Source organism: Rhinoderma darwinii, chromosome 2 (assembly GCF_050947455.1).
Source record: "Rhinoderma darwinii isolate aRhiDar2 chromosome 2, aRhiDar2.hap1, whole genome shotgun sequence".
NCBI classification, from domain to species: Eukaryota; Metazoa; Chordata; class Amphibia; order Anura; family Rhinodermatidae; genus Rhinoderma; species Rhinoderma darwinii.
In genome coordinates this window covers 53,486,296-53,508,408 of record NC_134688.1, presented here as the reverse complement: position 1 = coordinate 53,508,408, position 22,113 = coordinate 53,486,296, and positions in this window count along the sequence as shown.

The window sequence follows — 22,113 nt, the reverse complement described above, 5'->3', positions numbered from 1 at the left end:
GATTTGAAGATCTTATGCCTTTGTTCACATTTTCTTCATGCATAGTCGTGTTTAGTTGCGGATTTGAGGATCTTATGCCTTTATTCACACCTATTATTTGTAAGTTCTCCTTTTTGGATACCTGCTGTTTCCTCTCGGAGGTTCCCCTGGATCTTCTTGTACGCGTCCGCGTCCGCCTGGATCTAAAAAAGTGTCAGTGCGTGTATCACCAAAATCTCGTGACTGGATCCTAGCCCTAGATGGGGGTAAAGACCCCCTCGGGATCTCGGTTGTTGCGTTTCCCAAATAACCATCGGAGTCTGATGCCACATCCGTGGAGCCATGGTCAGAGGACGAGAAATTCACTCTGTTCGTGTTTCTTTTCCATTTCCATTTTTTATCTTGATTTCGTTTTTTTAAAATGGATTGCAATCCTGCGTTATGACTGCGGAAATTTTTCCAGGTGTAAACACTGTTTTCCTTATAATCTCTGCTGTCACGTTCAAATTAGTTGCGTTTAATTTTCATTATATCTTCTTCAAGATGATATATGTTCTCCTTAACTTTTGTATTAAGGTCATCATAATTGCTCAGATGGTTCAGCTTAGTTAAACTATTACGAATTTCTTTTATGGTGGTTTCCACATCTTTTAATTTGATTTTCTCATGTTTTATGATGAGTAGAGATGAGCGAACCGGGACAACCGAACCCGGTTTCGGTCCGATCTTCCGGAAAAGTTCGGTTCGCAGCGAATCCGAACTTCACCGGGTTCGGCCGAACCCGTTTTGACCGAACCCGGTCAAAAATATTATACAAATCGGCTGATAGAGAAAAGAGGCTGCTGATTAAAAATAAAATAAAAAGCATTTCATACGTACCTGGTCGTTGTCTTGCGGACGAGTCCCTCTTCTTCCTCCAGTCCGACCTTCTTTTCTGACGCGGCAGCCTGTGATTGGCTGCAGAGGCCTCTGCAGCCTGTGATTGGCTGCAGAGGCCTCTGCAGCCCGTGATTGGCTGCAGAGGCCTCTGCAGCCCGTGATTGGCTGCAGCGCTCACATGGGCTGCATCGTCATCAAGGAATGTCGGGCCGGATGTCGCGAGGGACGCGTCACCAAGGCAACGGCCAGGAGACCGGACTGGAGGAAGCAGGGAGTTCCCGGTAAGTATGAACGTCTTTTTTTTTTTACAGGTACTCTATATTGTGATCGGTAGTCACTGTCCAGGGTGCTGAAACAGTTACTGCCGATCAGTTAACTCTTTCAGCACCCTGAAGAGTGACTATTTACTGACGTCGCCTAGCAACGCTGCCGTAATGACGGGTGCACACATGTAGCCACCCGTCATTACGGGGCCTCATGCACACGACCGTAAAAACACCCGTTATTAAGGGTCGTAATTACGACCCGAAATAGCGGGCCCATAGACTTCTGTTAGCCATGGGTACCTTCCCGTTTTCTCACGGGAAGGTGCCCGTGCCGTTAAAAAGATAGAACATGTTCTATTTTTTTATTTTACGGGTCGTGCTCGTAATTACGAGCACGGCCGGCCACGGGCAGCCGGCCGCTTTTACGAGCCGTGCTGTCATTATGTGGGTATGTTCACACGACAGCGTCCGTTACGGCTGAAATTACGGGGATGTTTCCGCCTGAAAACATCCCCGTAATTTCAGCCGTTACGGCATATGCAGGCGCTTGAACGCCGCGTCCATTACGGACGTAATTGGCGCTGCTATTCATTGGAGTCAATGAATAACGGCTCCAATTACGGCCAAAGAAGTGACAGGTCACTTCTTTGACGCGGGCGTCTATTTACGCGCCGTCATTTGACAGCGGCGCGTAAATTACGCCTCGTGTGAACAGACAAACGTCTGCCCATTGCTTTCAATGGGCAGATGTTTGTCAGCGCTATCGAGGCGCTATTTTTGCACGTAATTCGGGGCAAAAACGCCCGAATTACATCCGTAATTAGTGCGTGTGATCATACCCTGTGTTCACACGCACTAATTGCGGATGTAATTCGGGATTTTTTGCCCCGAATTACGCCCGAAAATAGCGCCTCGATAGCGCTGACAAACATCTGCCCATTGAAAGCAATGGGCAGACGTTTGTCTGTTCACACGAGGCGTAATTTACGCGCCGCTGTCAAATGGCGCGTAAATAGACGCCCGCGTCATCTTTGGCCGTAATTGGAGCCGTTATTCATTGACTCCAATGAATAGCAGCGCCAATTACGTCCGTAATGGACGCGGCGTTCAAGCGCCTGCACATGCCGTTACGGCTGAAATTACGGGGATGTTTTCAGGCGGAAACATCCCCGTAATTTCAGCCGTTACGGACGCTGTCGTGTGAACATACCCTAAATTTTATAGCAGCACGGCCCATAAAATAGAAAATGTTCTATTTTTTTAACGGCACGGGCACCTTCCCGTGAGAAAACGGGAAGGTACCCGTGGGTAACAGAAGTCTATGAGCCCGTTATTGCGGGTCGTAATTACGACCCGCAATAACGGGTGTTTTTACGGTCGTGTGCATAATGGGAGCACGGCTTGGAAAAACGACCGGCTGCCTGTGGCCGGCCGTGCTCCTCTCCTGAAATACTCTGTGCTGCCTTAAACTCTGTGGACAGGTCAGGATCCTGTTTCTTTTAAATGCTGCTAGGGAACCCGCTCGATCCACTATATAAGGCTGCGCTACAGTGCAGCATTTAAAAGAAACAGGATCCTGACCTGTCCACAGAGTTTAAGGCAGCACAGAGTATTTCAGGAGATGAGCGTGTAGATTCAGTGCTGCTGTGAACTCTGCTCTTACCATTACGTAGCTCTCAGTCTGTTACCTCTCCTCCACTACTGTCCTCAATAACACCTTCATGATTGGCAAGTCACCACGTAACGGTAAGAGCAGAGTTCACAGCAGCACAGAGTATTTCAGGAGATGAGCGTGCGGATCTTGTGCGCAGTGGTGACTTGCCAATCATGTGAAGGTGTTCTTGAGGACAGGAGTGGAGGAGAGGTAACAGACTGAGAGCTACGTAATGGTAAGAGCAGAGTTCACAGCAGCACAGAATATTTCAGGAGAGGAGCGTGCAGATTCTGTGCTGTTGTGAACTTTGCTCTTACCATTACGTAGCTCAGTCTGTTACCTCTCCTCCACTCCTGTCCTCAATAACACCTTCACATGATTGGCAAGTCACCACCCCGCACAAGATCCGCACGCTCATCTCCTGAAATACTCTGTGCTGCTGTGAACTCTGCTCTTACCATTATGTGGTGACTTGCCAATCATGTGAAGGTGTTCTTGAGGACAGGAGTGGAGGAGAGGTAACAGACTGAGAGCTACGTAATGGTAAGAGCAGAGTTCACAGCAGCACTGAATCTGCACGCTCATCTCCTGAAATACTCTGTGCTGCCTTAAACTCTATGGACAGGTCAGGATCCTGTTTCTTTTAAATGCTGCACTATAGCGCAGCCTTATATAGTGGATCGAGCGGGTTCCCCAGCAGCAGTTAAAAGAAACAGTGTGTGTGTTTGGGTATGTGTCTTTGTCTGTTTTTGTTTTTATATGTGTGTTTGTGTTTATGTGTGTTTGTGTATATATGGGTGTGTTTGTGTATATGTGTTTGTGTATATATGTGTGTCTATATATGGGTGTATGTGTATATGTTTGTGTGTGTGTTTTTGTATATGTGTGTGTTTGTGTATATGGGTGTGTGTTTGTGTATATATGGGTGTGTTTGTGTATATATATGGGTGTATTTGTATATATGTTTGTGTGTAGATGTGTGTGTGTGTGTGTTTGTGTATATGGGTGTGTGTGTGTATATGTGTGTTTGTGTATATGTGTGTGTTTGTGTATGGTTGTTTGTGTGTGTGCGTGTATATATGTGAGTAGAAGTATTGTTATTGTTCACATTGATAACTGTTTTTTTATGTTGTTGCAGATTTTGATGTACCGATTGGACTACATCTTCGATTCGTTGGACTACTGCGTAGATCTACGTTTTTTCAAATTTTAATAAAATGGTTAACGAGGGTTTTGTTGGGGATTTCTTATTTCAATAAAAAAGAATTGTCTTTGTGTTTTTTTTTAAACTTTATTAGTGCCTAGATAATGGCAGTTGGCTGATTGACAGCGTCCATTATTAAGGCGGTACTTAGTGTTAGCCGGTGCAGAGGCTAGCACTAACCACCCATTATTACCCCGGTACCCACCACCACCAGGGGTGCCGGGAAGAGCTTGGTACGATCCAGTACCCGACCATCTGTTGTGATGGTCGGGTACTGGGGCGGCCGTAGGCTGGTATTATGAGGCTGGGAAGGGCCAAAAACAGTGGAGCTTCCCACCCTTGTAATGCTAGGCTGCTGCTGCTGCTGTGTTGTATCGGGCTGGTTATAAAAATGGGGGGGACCCCACGTCGTTTTTTTTTTTGAATTTAACAAATTTAACAATAGATGTTGGGTCCCCCACATTTTTAATAACCAGCCATATACAAGGCCGCAGCAGTCTGGCATTACATGGGTGGGAAGGGCCACTGGTTTTGTCCATTCCCAGGCTAATAACACTGTGTTGTATGTGGCTGGTTATGATAAATTGGGTGGAACCCCATGTCTTTTTAAAAAAAATAAATAAATAAATAAATAATTAAAAAAAAATGACGTGGGGGTCCCCCCCACTTTTATAACCAGCCAGATACAACACAGCAGCAGCAGCCTAGCATTACAAGGGTGGGAAGGTCCACTGTTTTTGGCCCATTCCAGCCTCATAATACCAGCCTGCGGCCGCCCCAGAGCCCGACCATCACAACAGATGGTCGGGTACTGGATCGTACCTGGCTCTTCCCGGCACCCCTGGTGGTGGTGGGTACCTGGGTAATAATGGTGGTCAGTGTTAGCCTCTGCACCGGCTAACACTAAGCCTCGCCTTAGTAATGGATGTTGTCACTCAGACAGCGGCCATTACTAAAGTGGTAGTAATAAAATTTGAAAAGACAAAGATATAGATAAAATATTTTATTGAAATAAAGCACCCCCAACACAACCCTCATTAACCATTTTATTGTAGAAAAAAAAACCGTCATCGAAGTAGTCCTCGAAACCGACGTAGTCCAAACACCAAACCTGTAAAAAAAAAAAAAAAATGAAATAAAACATGTCGTAGGCTTAGATTCAGTTTAATGTGTGATACTGACTGTTATACCATGTATAGAAGCCTGCCGCGAAGTTGACTTAGATACAGGGCGCCAGCAGACATTATCATACATGGCCATACAGACATATATACAAACAAACATACATGCAAACATACATACATACAAACATGTATACATACATGCCAACATACATGACAACATACATACATACATGCAAATATACATTCATGCAAACATACATGCAAATATATACATGCAAATATACATACAAACATGCACATATATACATACATGATGACATACATACATGACGACATACATACATACATGCAAACATACATACATACATACATAAAATGCAAACATACATACATACATGCAAATATATACATGCACATATATACATACATGCCAACATACATACATACATACATGCAAACATACACACATGCAAACATACATACATGCAAATATATACATGCAAATATACATACAAACATACATGCACATATATACATACATATATGACAACATACATACATACATACATGACAACATACATACATGACAACATACATACATGCAAACATACATTCATGCAAACATACATACATACATACATACATACATACAAACATACATTCATGCAAACATACATACATGCAAACATACATACATGCAAACATACATACATACATACACACACACATACATACATACATGCAAATATATACATGCAAATATACATACACACATGCACATATATACATACATGCCAACATACATGCAAACATACATGCACATATATACATACATACAACATGCATACATACATACATGCAAACATACATACATGCCAAAAAAAATAATACGTTCATACTTACTTTCCTCCTGTCCGGCCTCCAGCGATGACGTTTGCAGAGGCGGTCACGTGGGATGAAGCGTCATCCTGACGTGCGTGACCGCCACTACAGCCTGTGATTGGCTGCAGCGGCGAAAGGGATGAAACGTCATCGCTGGAGGCCGGACAGGAGGAAAGTAAGTACGAACGTATAATTTTTATTTTTTTATTACATTTAAATTGTATTTTCCACGCGCCGAGCATGTACTGTCAAGGTTGCTGAAAGAGTTAGTGCAGCCCATTAACTCTATCAGCACCCGAGACAGTAGCATGCTCGGCGCACGTAAGTGACAGGTTCGGTCCGAACTAGTTCGGTCCGAATCAAACTTTTTTGTGAAATTCGGCGAACTAGCCGAACCGAACTTTTGAAAAGTTCGCTCATCTCTAATGATGAGATTCATTAGTTTGAGTGAAGCGTCACTGAGAATGTTATCCCAATCTGAAGTAAATTCAGTGTTGTAAATGGTTGTAGGGGATTTGTGAATACGCAGACCTCTTGGAACCATATTCTTATCCACATACGATTGCAGAGTTATGCTGTCCCACCATATTTTAATTTGTTGGCTGAGATTTATTTCCAATTCATGCATTAATTTAGTTAAATTGTGATTAACATCATTAGTCAGCACATGATTGTCTGAAAAAAGGGTTGCAGCCCGATTGAGTCTTTCTTGACTGTTGATATCTATTAATTCAAAAGCATTCAAGCTTGTGGATATCGGAATGTTCGTTTCCATTGTATAATTTGAAAATATAAATAAGTCTAAATAGACTATCGGATGTGGAAAACTTAGTCCGAGTTGACCATATGGTAATAAGTAGTACAGCTGGGATTTATTTCTGATTTCAGCATTGGTTTGTTTCCACAGATTGTGAAAAAAATCCCGTATTTAGGATTGTGGTATGGGGAGCATATAACTTAGGTATTGACGACCAACAAAGTTTTGATTTTTATTAGGTCATATTAAAAATAGGGATAAAACAACAATCCCGGGACCACGCTTACGCGTTTCAGACCACTAGGGTCCTTAATCATAGCATACTGAATAAAAGTAAAATTCACATATATATAGTCAAGACATTCGATCACATGATTGTTTAGGGCTGGGTTAGAAAATTTTAACCCTATGCGGTAATGAACTGTAAAGGATCTGCCAGACACTATGTCTGGGTATACTCCCAGGATTAATCAGTCGACACCTGAGGCCAGACCTCTGAGACTGACACCTGCTCCCACCAATCAGGGTGGCAGGCTCAGGAGTGGGAGAGCCTATCGCGGCCTGGTCAGTCAGAGTTAGCTCCGCCCCCTGTCCATTTATACCTGCCGTTTTCTCTTCCTCCTTGCTTGTTATTCTCTTGGATTCCTGGCCCCACTGCTGCCTTGCTCCAGCCTGCTTCTGCCGTGCTTCTGCCTTGCTTCAGTTCCGTTTATCCTGCGTTGCTCTGCCCCTGGCTTGCTTCTGCTCCGTGCTCCCGTTTGTATACTCCACTACTTCCTGATCCTGACTGGCTCTTTCCCGCTCCGTTTCCTCGCGGCGTTCCGTGGGCTACTGTATTCCCTTGCGTGTTCCCTGTTTGTACCCCCTTGCACTTAGACAGCGTAGGGACCGCCGCCCAGTTGTACCCCGTCGCCTAGGGCGGGTCGTTGCAAGTAGGCAGGGACAGGGCGGTGGGTAGATTAGGGCTCACTTGTTCCCTTCACCTCCTTCCGCCATTACATAATAACAAGCCCTTACCTAGTCTACCATTTCTTCTACGCTGACGCTATAATGGACCCCCTTGAGACCCTAACCCAGCAGATGCAGGGCCTCTCCCTACAGGTCCAGGCCCTGGCTCAGAGGGTCAATCAGTCTGACGCTGCCTTTGTAGTACCCCTCACCTCACCTTTAGAACCCAACCTCCAGTTACCTGACCGGTTCTCAGGGGACCGTAAGACTTTTCTCTCCTTCCGGGAGAGTTGCAGACTTTATTTCCGCCTAAGACCTCACTCCTCAGGTTCCGAGAACCAGCGGGTGGGTATCATTATATCCCAACTCCAGGAAGGGCCCCAAGAGTGGGCCTTCTCCTTGGCTCCTGACGCCCCTGAACTTTCCTCCGTTGATCGGTTTTTCTCTGCCCTCGGTCTCATTTACGACGAGACTGACAGGACTGCCTTAGCCGAGAGTCAGCTGGTGACCTTACGTCAGGGTAGGAGACCTGTTGAGGAATACTGTGCTGATTTTAGAAAGTGGTGCGTAGCTTCCCGGTGGAACGACCCGGCCCTAAAGTGCCAGTTTAGGTTAGGATTATCTGACGCCCTGAAGGATCTGCTGGTTAGCTACCCCTCTTCTGACTCCCTAGACCAGATTATGGCCCTAGCAGTTCGACTTGACCGACGTCTCAGGGAACGTCAGCTTGAACGTTTCAATGTTTTCCCCTCTGACTGCCCTGCGATTCCCCCCGAGGTCCCGTCTCCTCGCTCTTCCACGGAGGACTCGGAGGTACCTATGCAACTCGGGGCCTCCATGTCCCCTCGACAACGTAGAGAGTTTCGCAGGAAGAATGGTCTCTGCTTCTATTGTGGGGACGACAAGCATCTACTGAACACCTGTCCCAGGCGCAAGAATAAGCAGCCGGAAAACTTCCGCGCCTAAGTGATCATCGGGGAGGTCACTTGGGCGCACAGGTATTTCCCGTTAATACTAAACGCAATAAGATTTTGCTTCCCTTTCAGGTCTCGTTTGCTGGCCGGTCTGCCACTGGCAGTGCCTTCGTGGATTCGGGCTCATCTGCTAATATCATGTCTGTGGAATTTGCTATGTCTCTAGAGATGCCTTTTATTGATTTACCTTATCCTATCCCCGTAGTGGGTATCGACTCCACTCCTCTTGCTAATGGTTATTTTACTCAGCATACTCCTGTTTTTGAACTCCGTGTTGGCTCCATGCATTTGGAGCAGTGCTCTGTACTGGTGATGCAGGGATTATCGTCTGATCTGGTATTAGGTCTTCCCTGGTTGCAGCTGCATAATCCCACGTTTGATTGGAATACTGGGGATCTCACCAAATGGGGTAGTGAATGCCTGATGTCATGTCTTTCGGTTAACTCTATTTCTCCCCGGGAGGAGGTAAACACGCTTCCTGAGTTTGTTCAGGACTTCGCTGATGTGTTTTCTAAGGAGGCCTCCGAGGTGTTGCCCCCTCATAGAGATTACGATTGCGCCATCGATTTGGTGCCTGATGCCAAGCTTCCTAAGGGGAGGATATTTAATCTTTCATGTCCTGAACGTAAAGCTATGAGGGAGTATATCCAAGAATGCCTGGCCAAGGGTTTCATTCGCCCCTCGACTTCTCCTGTAGGTGCTGGCTTCTTCTTCGTGGGGAAGAAGGATGGTGGTCTTAGGCCGTGCATTGATTATCGGAACTTGAATAAGGTCACAGTAAGGAACCAGTATCCCCTGCCTTTGATTCCGGATCTTTTTAATCAGGTTCAGGGGGCCCAATGGTTCTCTAAGTTCGATCTACGGGGGGCGTATAACCTTATCCGCATCAAAGAGGGGGATGAGTGGAAAACTGCGTTCAACACGCCCGAAGGTCATTTCGAATACCTAGTCATGCCCTTTGGGTTGTGTAATGCCCCTGCCGTCTTCCAGAATTTTATTAATGAAATCCTGAGAGATTACCTGGGTAATTTTCTTGTAGTGTACCTTGATGACATACTGGTGTTTTCCAAGGACTGGTCCTCGCACGTGGAGCATGTCAGGAAGGTCCTCCAGGTCCTTCGGGAAAATAATCTGTTTGCGAAGACCGAAAAATGTGTGTTTGGGGTACAGGAAATACCATTTTTAGGTCAAATCCTCACTCCTCATGAATTCCGCATGGACCCTGCCAAGGTTCAGGCTGTGGCGGAATGGGTCCAACCTGCCTCCCTGAAGGCGCTACAGTGTTTTTTGGGATTCGCTAACTATTACAGGAGATTTATTGCCAACTTCTCGGTCGTCGCTAAGCCTCTTACGGACCTCACTCGCAAGGGTGCTGATGTCCTCCATTGGCCCCCTGAGGCCGTCCAGGCTTTTGAGACCCTCAAGAAGTGCTTTATCTCGGCCCCCGTGCTGGTTCAGCCCAACCAAAGGGAGCCATTTATTGTGGAGGTTGACGCGTCCGAGGTGGGAGTGGGTGCCGTCTTGTCCCAGGGTACCAGCTCCCTCACCCATCTCCGCCCCTGTGCTTACTTCTCTAGGAAGTTTTCATCCACGGAGTGTAACTATGATATTGGCAACCGCGAACTTTTAGCCATTAAATGGGCTTTTGAAGAGTGGCGTCACTTCTTGGAGGGGGCCAGACACCAGGTAACGGTCCTTACTGACCACAAGAATCTGGTTTTCCTAGAATCTGCCCGGAGGCTTAATCCTAGACAAGCTCGTTGGGCACTATTCTTTACCAGATTTAATTTCTTGGTTACCTATAGGGCTGGGTCCAAAAATATTAAGGCTGATGCACTGTCACGTAGTTTCATGGCTAATCCTCCTTCTGAGAAGGATCCTGCTTGTATTTTACCCCCTGGTATAATTGTTTCTGCCACTGATTCTGACTTAGCCTCTGACATCGCGGCTGATCAAGGTTCAGCTCCCGGGAACCTCCCTGGGGACAAACTGTTTGTCCCCCTGCAATACCGGCTAAGGGTGCTCAGGGAAAACCATGACTCCGCTCTATCTGGTCATCCTGGCATCTTGGGTACCAAACTCCTCATTACCAGAAACTATTGGTGGCCTGGGTTGCCTAAAGACGTTAGGGCTTACGTCGCCGCTTGTGAGGTCTGTGCTAGGTCCAAGACCCCTAGGTCTCGACCTGCGGGCTTACTACGTTCCATGCCCATTCCCCAGAGACCTTGGACCCATATCTCCATGGATTTTATCACCGATTTGCCTCCATCTCAGGGCAAGTCGGTGGTGTGGGTGGTAGTAGACCGCTTCAGCAAGATGTGCCACTTTGTGCCCCTTAAGAAACTACCTAACGCCAAGACGTTAGCTTCTTTGTTTGTGAAACACATTTTGCGTCTCCATGGGGCCCCAGTCAATATCGTTTCGGACAGAGGGGTACAATTTGTTTCCTTATTTTGGAGAGCTTTTTGTAAAAAATTGGAGATTGATCTGTCCTTCTCCTCCGCCTTCCATCCCGAAACTAATGGCCAAACGGAAAGGACTAACCAATCCCTGGAACAATATTTAAGGTGTTTCATTTCTGACTGTCAATTTGATTGGGTCTCATTCCTTCCCCTCGCCGAATTTTCCCTGAATAACCGGGTCAGTAACTCGTCAGGGGTCTCCCCGTTTTTCTGTAATTTCGGGTTTAATCCTAGGTTCTCCTCCGTTTCCCCTGGTGGTTCCAATAATCCCGAGGTAGAGGACGTTCATCGGGAACTGTGCACAGTCTGGGCCCAGGTTCAGAAGAACCTAGAGGCGTCCCAGAGCGTACAAAAGATTCAGGCTGATTGTAGACGTTCTGCTAACCCCCGGTTTGTCGTCGGGGATCTTGTGTGGTTGTCGTCGAGGAACTTGCGCCTTAAGGTCCCGTCCAGGAAGTTTGCTCCCCGATTTATTGGACCTTATAAGGTCATTGAAGTCCTCAACCCTGTATCCTTCCGTCTGGAGCTGCCCCCATCCTTTCGTATACACGACGTCTTCCATGCCTCCCTCCTGAAACGCTGCTCCCCGTCCTGGTCCCCCTCGAGGAAACCTCCTGTTCCCGTTCTCACCCCTGAGGGGGTGGAATTCGAGGTGGCCAAGATTGTGGACAGTAGGATGATCCAGGGCTCCCTCCAGTACCTGGTCCATTGGAGAGGATACGGGCCGGAGGAGAGGACTTGGGTTCCTGCTCGAGATGTTCACGCTGGGGTATTGATCAGGAGGTTCCACCTTCTCTTCCCCACTAAACCGGGTCCTCTTAGTAAGGGTCCGGTGGCCCCTCATAAAGGGGGGAGTACTGTAAAGGATCTGCCAGACACTATGTCTGGGTATACTCCCAGGATTAATCAGTCGACACCTGAGGCCAGACCTCTGAGACTGACACCTGCTCCCACCAATCAGGGTGGCAGGCTCAGGAGTGGGAGAGCCTATCGCGGCCTGGTCAGTCAGAGTTAGCTCCGCCCCCTGTCCATTTATACCTGCCGTTTTCTCTTCCTCCTTGCTTGTTATTCTCTTGGATGCCTGGCCCCACTGCTGCCTTGCTCCAGCCTGCTTCTGCCGTGCTTCTGCCTTGCTTCAGTTCCGTTTATCCTGCGTTGCTCTGCCCCTGGCTTGCTTCTGCTCCGTGCTCCCGTTTGTATACTCCACTACTTCCTGATCCTGACTGGCTCTTTCCCGCTCCGTTTCCTCGCGGCGTTCCGTGGGCTACTGTATTCCCTTGCGTGTTCCCTGTTTGTACCCCCTTGCACTTAGACAGCGTAGGGACCGCCGCCCAGTTGTACCCCGTCGCCTAGGGCGGGTCGTTGCAAGTAGGCAGGGACAGGGCGGTGGGTAGATTAGGGCTCACTTGTTCCCTTCACCTCCTTCCGCCATTACATGAACAGAACTTATGTCGTAGTTATCTCTAAATATCAGAAATCACAGAATTATCTTGCTGTAACGATATATGTTATCACAGAAAGCACAGGAATAAATAGATGTTACGGAACAGAAACTTATTTTCAAAGGTATATGTTGAAGGAGTGTCTATACATCTCTCCATTGTATTTCTATGGTTGGAGCCTAGTGGATTAGTAAGGTGGTTAGTTGGACACCAGGTGTGTAATGACGTCATGCTTAATTAAACAGAATAAGTGTTTCATGCGTAAATGGTTACTAGGATATATATATATAATTATGTGTAACATACTATTTAATATTGTTTTCTATTGATAGTAGAAAGCGCCAGGCATCAAAATTAATTTACAATCTATATTATTATAGGATATGTTTTATATAAAGATTTCTCTGTATATGTAAATTTTATTACTTTTCAAAAAATCGAGAAATTATGTGTATGCCGCTCCTCAATTATGTCTCAACAATCATTATAAAGACAGATGCGTTGTCTGTTGGATTAATGAAAAAATTAAAAAATTAGTTGAGATTAACCTGGAGAAAGCAACTAAAACAACAGAGTTAAACAAGAAAACGGCATGTGTGAATAGGTTATATTAATGTTATCTCTGTGGTGTTGAATGGACAGCTCTGGTTACTCTGTTTGTGATATATCTGTTTTATCCCTATTTTTAATATGACCTAATAAAAATCGAATTTTTTACATATCAGAGTGCTGGATCTGCCTTTCCTACACACCATTTTTGTTTCTATAGCCTGCTGTCGACACAGGATTAAGTTCAGGAGGATCTGCGAGCACCTACAGCCTTTTTGGATTTCTTATACCTACATTGGTTTTTACCAAACTTCATCAAAACGCATTGGAATAACGCAATTCAGTATGAAGGTCATGAGGTGAGCAAAACTTTTGGTTAAATCTTTTTTCATTTTTTCACTTTGTTGATAGGCCATGCCAGAAGGATGCTACCAAGGCCTCATTATTCCAAGACAATTCTCCTGCCAGAGTCCGGAACTGGATGGTGTATTCGCCCACGGAGACGTCCTCCTGACGCAGGTTAAAAATAGCAGTAGCAGCCGATGAGGCTCCTCAAATACGGAACAGAACAACCGCACAAACCCCAGGAAGTCTCTGTCGTTCCCAGATTGGGTTAGCCCACGCAAAGGCCTTGCTGGCGAGTAGGGATACAATAAAGGCGATCCTGGCTCTGTCCGAAGGAAATGCTTGGGCGTGCAGAGTGAAATGGATTTGGCATTGGTTCAGGAACTCCCTGCACGAACTTGCATCTCCATGAAACCGTGGTGGCAATGGCAGCGAGAACCGAGAGTCCGAACTGGAGCTGCCAGGAGGTGTAGCTGGAGGGTTGATGGGAGGAGTTTCACTAGGAGCGATGACGGAAGAAACTAGTGCACCAAGATGCTGCGCCATGGAGTCTACTGCCACAATGAGTTGATCCTGTCACGCTTGCAGATCCTGCAGGTCTGCCTGCATGGCTTGGGAGGATGACAGACTCTTGACTTGGCCAGCGGGGTCCATGGCCTGAGCGTACTGTCACGGCGCGGGGTGTGGACCCACTGGGCCGTACCGCGTAGCGGGGTAGCAGCTGGCCAACTAGGTACAAAACAATGTCTATAGTTCAAAACGGGTACCTGACACAATAGTAGACAGTGGCAGGATCACGACTTGGCTTTCACAGCAGGTGACACCGCGGATTCAGCGGGAAGGCACGACTTGGCTTTCACAGCAGGTGACGCCGCGGATGCAGCGGGAAGGCACGACTTGGCTTTTACAGCAGGTAACGATAGTACGGGATACAGGGTACAGGCAGCAGGAACGGGCAACACTGGGAACTGGAAAACACTGGGAGACCTTTAGCAAGACAGACTAGGGTATACAACAACGCTCAGGCAAGGAACCAGTGGGCAGAGCTCATTTTTATAGTCCAGCAGCCATTTGGGCTAATAACTGATTACTGGCAGCTGGACGCGTACTGGCCCTTTAAGGCCGTGCATGCGCGGGCGCGCGCGCCCTGCGGGGAACGGCGCGAGGACCCGGAAGACAGTGCCGGCGCCTGCCAGACGTAGGAGGACGCCGAGCAGAGAGGTGTCCATGGCCGGGATCGTCAGGGGGTGAGTTAGAACGGCGATCCCCGGCCATGGACGTAACAGTTCCTCAGGCATCTGCACACGCCTCCTGCTGTGTTACCCCACAGCCCCTAGCGGCAGGGGGCAAACCTGACCTAAACAATAATGGCACCAAGCACCAATAGTGATGCTTTTGAAAAGTATCAAAAAACTTTATTAAATATAGAGGACAAATGAATAAAAAGTGTCACACAATAGATATAGCAACATCTCCAGAGTGAAATACACAGGGTGAACACATGCCCATAACAATACGGATACATCTTATTTATAAAGTGTATAGTGCTAAGCAATATATATGAAATAAGGATATATATACCATATATAATATAAATTGTCTTTACAATAGTGCAGGATGGACAAGGACATGGACAAGAAGCTAAATACAAGTAGTGATGGTCCTAGGATAGGTGCAACACATGTTCAAAAGAGTACAGCATATGAAATAACATGCCTCAATATATACCCATCTATATTACACAACCGGGATGGCGCCAACCACGACACACGTTTCGGCACAGCCTTCATCTGGGGGTGACATCATCTCCTAACAGGTATAATATAATAATATATATATTATATAATATATTATTATATTATATAATATAATATAAATTTTGGTATAATAATGATACAACAGTAAACTGGAGATGACCGTCCAACACTGCGAATTTTACCCCTTAATGACAATACGCCTTTTCACGGTGGTCATTAAAGGGGTTCTCTGGAAAAAACTTTATGGTCTCATGTTTACTTGATAAAGTGGTTTTGTTTCCACTAAACACGTTGTACCTCAAGAGACCCTCTATCTCTCTTTTTTTATGTATGTTTTATTATGATCTATTGTTTTAGACAATTAATTATATATATTTTTTTTCTCAAAAAAGTATTGCGCCTGGATGGTGTCTCTTTTTTACAGTGGATCCCACCTGGTTCCCACTGTTTTTATCTACCTTCTCTTACTGAAGATGTCCTCAAAACTGGCTTAATGAGATGGTAGATCGGAGAGTGACTGAGGCAGTGAAGGCAAAACAGGGCGGACACGTTGCAGGCAGCGGCTAAGGCATCTTGGCCCCCATTGGGGGACCTCTCCAGAATTCCAGTGAAGGTCCTGGGCGTGTAGACGAAGCCAAGGCAGACCCAGCAGAACCGGGTTGATGGCTTTAGGCAGGACGAGGAAGTTGATCTGTTCTGAGTGAAGGACTCCAATTTGTAACGTAAGTGGTTTCATTATAGCCACAATAGGATCGGGCAATGGTAGTCCATTTACAGAAGCAACAGCAAGGGATCTCTCTAGAAGAACTGTGGGTAGATGTAGTCGGTCTACTAAATCCTGCTGGATGAAATCTGCAGCTGCCCTGGAGTCAAAATAGGCAGAGGAGAAGTGTGATGTCTCTCCCGAGATGATGGTCACAGGAATAGATAATTTGGAAGAGGTTTTGATGTTTGGCATCATCCCACCTAGAGTTGCCTCTCTAGGAACTGGAGTTTCCAGGCTTTTGTGGACATTGGCGCACAAAAGGGCCTTTAAGGCCGCAATACAAACACAAAACGAAAAGATTCCACAGCACTGGACTGCAAGTGGGTGCACGCCTCAAATAGACCTGGTCCGCGGTCCTGGATATCAAGCAGACAGAGGCAGCACTTCCAAAAAGAGCAAGAGCTATTTATTCACCCATGCGACGTTTCAGTCCAACTGGACTTTTTTCAAGCATAAAAACACACATCAAGTCATAAGTATATAAAGGCTTGCAAAGCCCAATTGAAATTAAACAGTGATTAAGACAAAATCCAATATAAAATAGATGATACAAAAACAAAATACAATATTAAAAGATAAATATGAATGCCAGTGTACATGTGAATATACAAAGTGATAAATAAGGGACTGGTACAGAAAAAAGACAGTCCTAGGTACATTAAAGTGTTAATGACATAATGACTCACCCAGATGTATATAATAAAAACATTCAAAGTTGTCAATAGCAGAAAACCGAAACCAGGGCTCGTTCCTCTAGGTCTCAGCTGTCCAGTATGTGTACAAATGTATTGCACACCTGTGTAATGAGACTATCATTCCTATTTGCAATGCATAGCGAGATCCCGCGAGATCGCGGGTGGCTATTCCCGCGCATGCGCAGAGCGTCACGCAGAGCGTCACGTCTATGTGTCCCACCACTTCAGGCATGTACTGAGGTGGTGGCGATACATAGATGATGTGTTTGTTATTTGGACCGGCACTGGGTCACAGCTAGAGGAATTTTTTGAGTTCCTCAACTCTATTGATGAGGACATTAAATTCACAATGGAGTTCTCTACCACACATTTGAATTTTTTGGATACTATGGTATATAGGGTTGATGATAAACTAGTCACTGATCTATATCACAAAACCACAGATCGCAACAGTTTGTTGCGATTTGATAGTCAGCACCCCCGACGGATGATATAATCTTTACCTTTCAGTCAGATGTTGAGGGTCAAACGTATTGTGACAGAACCCCAACATCTTACATCACGTTTGGATGACATGGGTGAGAAATTCGCCCAACGTAAATATCCCCGAACACTCCTACGCAAACAGAGAGATAGGGTTGAATCTGTCGCTAGGGATCAGTTATTGACATCACAAAGTAAAAATACACCAAACAGAGTAGCATTTGTCTCAACTTTTTGTGACATTAGCTATAGGATCTCTAATATTATACGTAAGGAATGGCATATCCTTGGTAATTTATCGGGTGAGGTTCCCGAATTTAGCAATCCCCCCATGATGGCTTTTAGGCGTCAAAAAAATCTTAGGGATCAACTGGTACACGCGGATGTGGGGTCTTCGCAATTGAGTCGCCAATTAACTTTGGCCCCCAAAAAATTGGGATGCTTCCCATGTTTGAATTGCGTGAATTGCAACATCATGGTGAAGGGCAATATATTTAGACACCCGACGAATGGGAAAATATTCCATATTAAACAATTTTTAACTTGTGCATCAACATTCGTTGTATATGTACTACAGTGTCCATGTAAGTTGCTATACGTGGGTGAAACCACACAGGAATGCCGCTTTTGTATTAATAAGCATAGATCCACTATTAAAACCAACAAACTGGATCTTCCAGTCCCAGCACACTTTTCTTCAGCGGGACACAGGGTCAGCGATCTGAGATTTTGGATCGTTGACCATGTGCCCCTACATAAGAGGGGCAGCGATAGAATTGCCAAATTAAAACGTAAAGAACTGGAGTGGATTCATAGATTAGATTGTTTACATCCAACGGGGTTGAATGTTGATTTTAAAGTTGGGGTGGTTCTCAACTAAATGGGTACAGTGATTGTGTTTTCTCTCTGTTGCGCCATGCATGGTCTTTCACTGTCGTTTACTACTATATATGTATCTGTGAACACATTCAATATGACGACATTGTCATTGCAATATAAAATAATAAATTTTGTTTTTATTAATATATCCATAAATTCTCTAAATTTTTGTCATTTTTTCAGATTCCGACATTGGGCTGGATTCTTTCCTCTGGGTTTTGGAGTCCTTATAGAACTGTTTTCATCATCTATATGCGGCCATTTACATCTGGTCAACTTGGTCCGTTTTTTTGTTTCAACAATGGGGGCAGTATAATATGACTTTTTGACATCCTTCCAGGGATAGCTACTATGGTAGTGGGCTTATAGTATATTCAGGGGAGTATCTACATGTGTACACACATTGTGACATTATTACATTGTTCATTTTATATTTTGAGGCGTTATGCCTCTAATACTTATACATTTAGATGGATACATATTTATTGCATATATATAATAACATAATACAGTATAAGCACTTTTTTACAATGTGTGTTGCTGCTGATTAACTCCCCTATTCTAACATTTTCGGACTATTTATCCGGATGTATACCTAATAAATATACATAACTAACAATATATGGCCATATTATTAATCCCATACTAAATGTTTATTGCTGATAAAATCCTCTGTTTGAAACATTTTCTGACCTGTTGTTCCATTCTAGTTTCGTTCCTGGACGTGATATGTTTTTCCAGGTTGTAAAATGGCCGCCGCGTACTGGAATTCATACTGCGCATGCGCGAAATTAAGATAGCAAATTCTGGCCAAGATGGCTGCCGTGCTATCGAATGCGCATGCGCGGGAATAGCCACCCGCGATCTCGCGGGATCTCGCTATGCATTTCAAATAGGAATGATAGTCTCATTACACAGGTGTGCAATACATTTGTACACATACTGGACAGCTGAGACCTAGAGGAACGAGCCCTGGTTTCGGTTTTCTGCTATTGACAACTTTGAATGTTTTTATTATATACATCTGGGTGAGTCATTATGTCATTAACACTTTAATGTACCTAGGACTGTCTTTTTTCTGTACCAGTCCCTTATTTATCACTTTGTATATTCACATGTACACTGGCATTCATATTTATCTTTTAATATTGTATTTTGTTTTTGTATCATCTATTTTATATTGGATTTTGTCTTAATCACTGTTTAATTTCAATTGGGCTTTGCAAGCCATTATATACTTATGACTTGATGTGTGTTTTTATGCTTGAAAAAAGTCCAGTTGGACTGAAACGTCGCATGGGTGAATAAATAGCTCTTGCTCTTTTTGGAAGTGCTGCCTCTGTCCATTTTTTGTCTGCAATACAAACACAGACCTGAAGAGCGTCAGCGCTGTTTCTCCTGCTCGGACAACTTGACTCTGTCTACCTGCATTGGTTCCTCAGGTAGAGCAACAAGAGGGGGCAGTAGTGGTCTCTGGAACGAGGGTGCTAATCTGTGAAAACGTCTCTCCACCGAACCTCCTCATCGCGTTCCTGGATCCTCATGTTGACCCGGGTAGCCAACAGGATATGGGCATCCAAGGTAGGTGGGAGGTCGCGGGCTGCCAGCTCGTCCATGGTGTGTGAGGACAGTCCATGCCATAGGTCGCCACCAATGCTTCATTGTTCCATGCCAACTCTGCTGCGAGGGTACGGAGGGAGATGGCATACTCTCCTGCTGTGGACTCCCTTGCTTGAGGGTTAGCAGAGTGGCTGCTGCTAAGGATGTTCGACCCGGCTTCTTGAACACGTCACAAAAAGTCTGTAAGAACAGGGCTAAGTCCGAAAATTTGGGCCCCTGTCATTCCAGGATGGGGTTCGCCCATGCGAGGGACTTGCCAGCGAGGAGGGAAATAATGAACGCTACCTTGGCCTCATCAGAGGAGAAATGGTGAGCACGCAGTCATAGCGAGGAAAAAGAGGCAGTGCAACTGTGGATCCGGAAAACAGACAGATGGGGTATTAGGCAGTGGAACGGCAGCAGTCTCTGGGGAAGGAACAGGGAGTTGATCCAGTCGGGCGATGATGGAGTTTACAGCCACGAGGAGTTGTTCCTGACGTGCATATAGATACAATATATACTATTGGGGTCCACCCCTTAGTAATTGCTGACGTGCATATAGGTCACGCATATCCATCTGTATGACCTGAACTGTGATCTTAGGCTGGCCAGCGGGTTCCATGGCCTGAGCGTACTGTCACAATCTAGGGAACATATGTAGCTGACTTTAGCTTGACTAATAACGCATTAAATACACAGTGGAAAGATCCCTTATCTTGACCTTTTCAATGACTTCTCAATGGTTATTTTTGTGTGATATCACGCTGCAACAAGTTATCAGAGTCAAGTTAAAGATGGCTACATCCGTATGTGGACCCACTAGGCCGTGGGCTCCGGCTCAGATAGGGCTAGGTGTGGCAGGTTGCGCCAGACGAAGCGGATGGCACCAGGAATGGTAGATGACACACAGACGTGGCATATCCAGCCGGCGGTACCACACGACTCTGATAAAAGGCAGGCACAGTTAGGAAACAGCAAGGGATACAGGAAATAGGATGCAGGGAACGGGAACTCTGGGATCAAGCAGGAAAATACTAAGGGACCCTTTGCAATACAAACATGGGAAAAGTACAACCAACGCTCAAGCAAGGAATGGAAGGGCAGAGACCTTTTTATAATCCAGGGTGCACTGGGGTAGGATAGAAAACTTTTAGGAAGTGCGCACGCTGGCCCTTTAAGGCACTCCTCGCACACTCCAGGAAGGGAAGGCCGCGCCAGCCGTGGTCTCTGGGGAGGTGGCCAGGAAGTTGCGGTCGCGGCCGTTCATCACAGGGTGAGCGACAGAGGTCCGCAGTCATAACACTGAGATTTTTTTTGGTGTTGTATATATGTACTGAGCAGTGGCGTAACTACCGGGGCCCGCGGCATGAGGGGGTCCGTGTCGCCCGCCGGCACGGGCCCCCACCATGGCCGGAGGCTCCGCTGGCAGCCGCTATGGCTGCTACAGCGGGACGCCACTGAACACTACGGCAGAGCAGGGAGGTATCTCCCCGCTCTGCCATTAACTGGTTCCCGACCGCTGGCTGTATTTTTACGGCCAGCGGTCAGGGTCCTTAAAACCCGAGCCATAGTCTTTTTACGACTCCGGTTTTAACTTACTGCCCGCGCGATCGGGCTGTTGAATGTCGGGTCTCCGGTTGTCAGTGACTGCCGGGGACCCTGAGGAGAGGATAGAAGCAGCTTTCGCTGCCAGCGATCAAACATGTATCCACTATCCTGTGGATAGGGGATACATGTATTTTGTAGGACACACTGTAGGTCGCATTTTTTTGGGAGGGGGGACGCTGTATGGCGTTCCCTACAGGGGGGGGAGACGCTGTATGGCGTTCCCTACAGGGGGGGCTGTATGGCAATCCCTACAGGGGGGGCTGTATGGCGTTCCGTACAGGGGGGGGCTCTATGGCGTTCTCTACAGGGGGGGGATGTATGGCGTTCCCTACAGGGGGGGCTGTATGTTGTTCTCTACAGGGGGGTCTGTATGGCATTCTCTACAGGGGGGGCTGTATGGCGTTCTCTGCAGGGGGACTGTATGGCGTTCTCTACAGGAGGGCTGTATGGTGTTCTCTACAGGGAGGGCTGTATGGCGTTAGCACTGTCCAATAAATATACAGTAAACAGAAGAAAATACGGTCCAGCAATCCTCATGACAATGTGATGACTTTATTAGAAAAACATTTTATAAACCACACGGCATGTTGAAGTGATGATACAAGACTGCTTACGCGCTTCGAAAGCCAACTACATTCTTCGCAAATGTACGCCATCTCCTCCAAACAGTCAATTACATCAGAAGTCCAGTTCCTTGTGCTGCATGACTCGTGGACGCCCTATCCGTGGCGATATCCGGGTCCTTTCCACTGCTTCTCACTTGAGTCCTGTAGGCACAAAAAACATTCTGCAAGTATCCATTGTCATCCGTGTCTGCAGATTCTGCTTTAATGATGCAACTCACTCAACTCCTTGTCTATT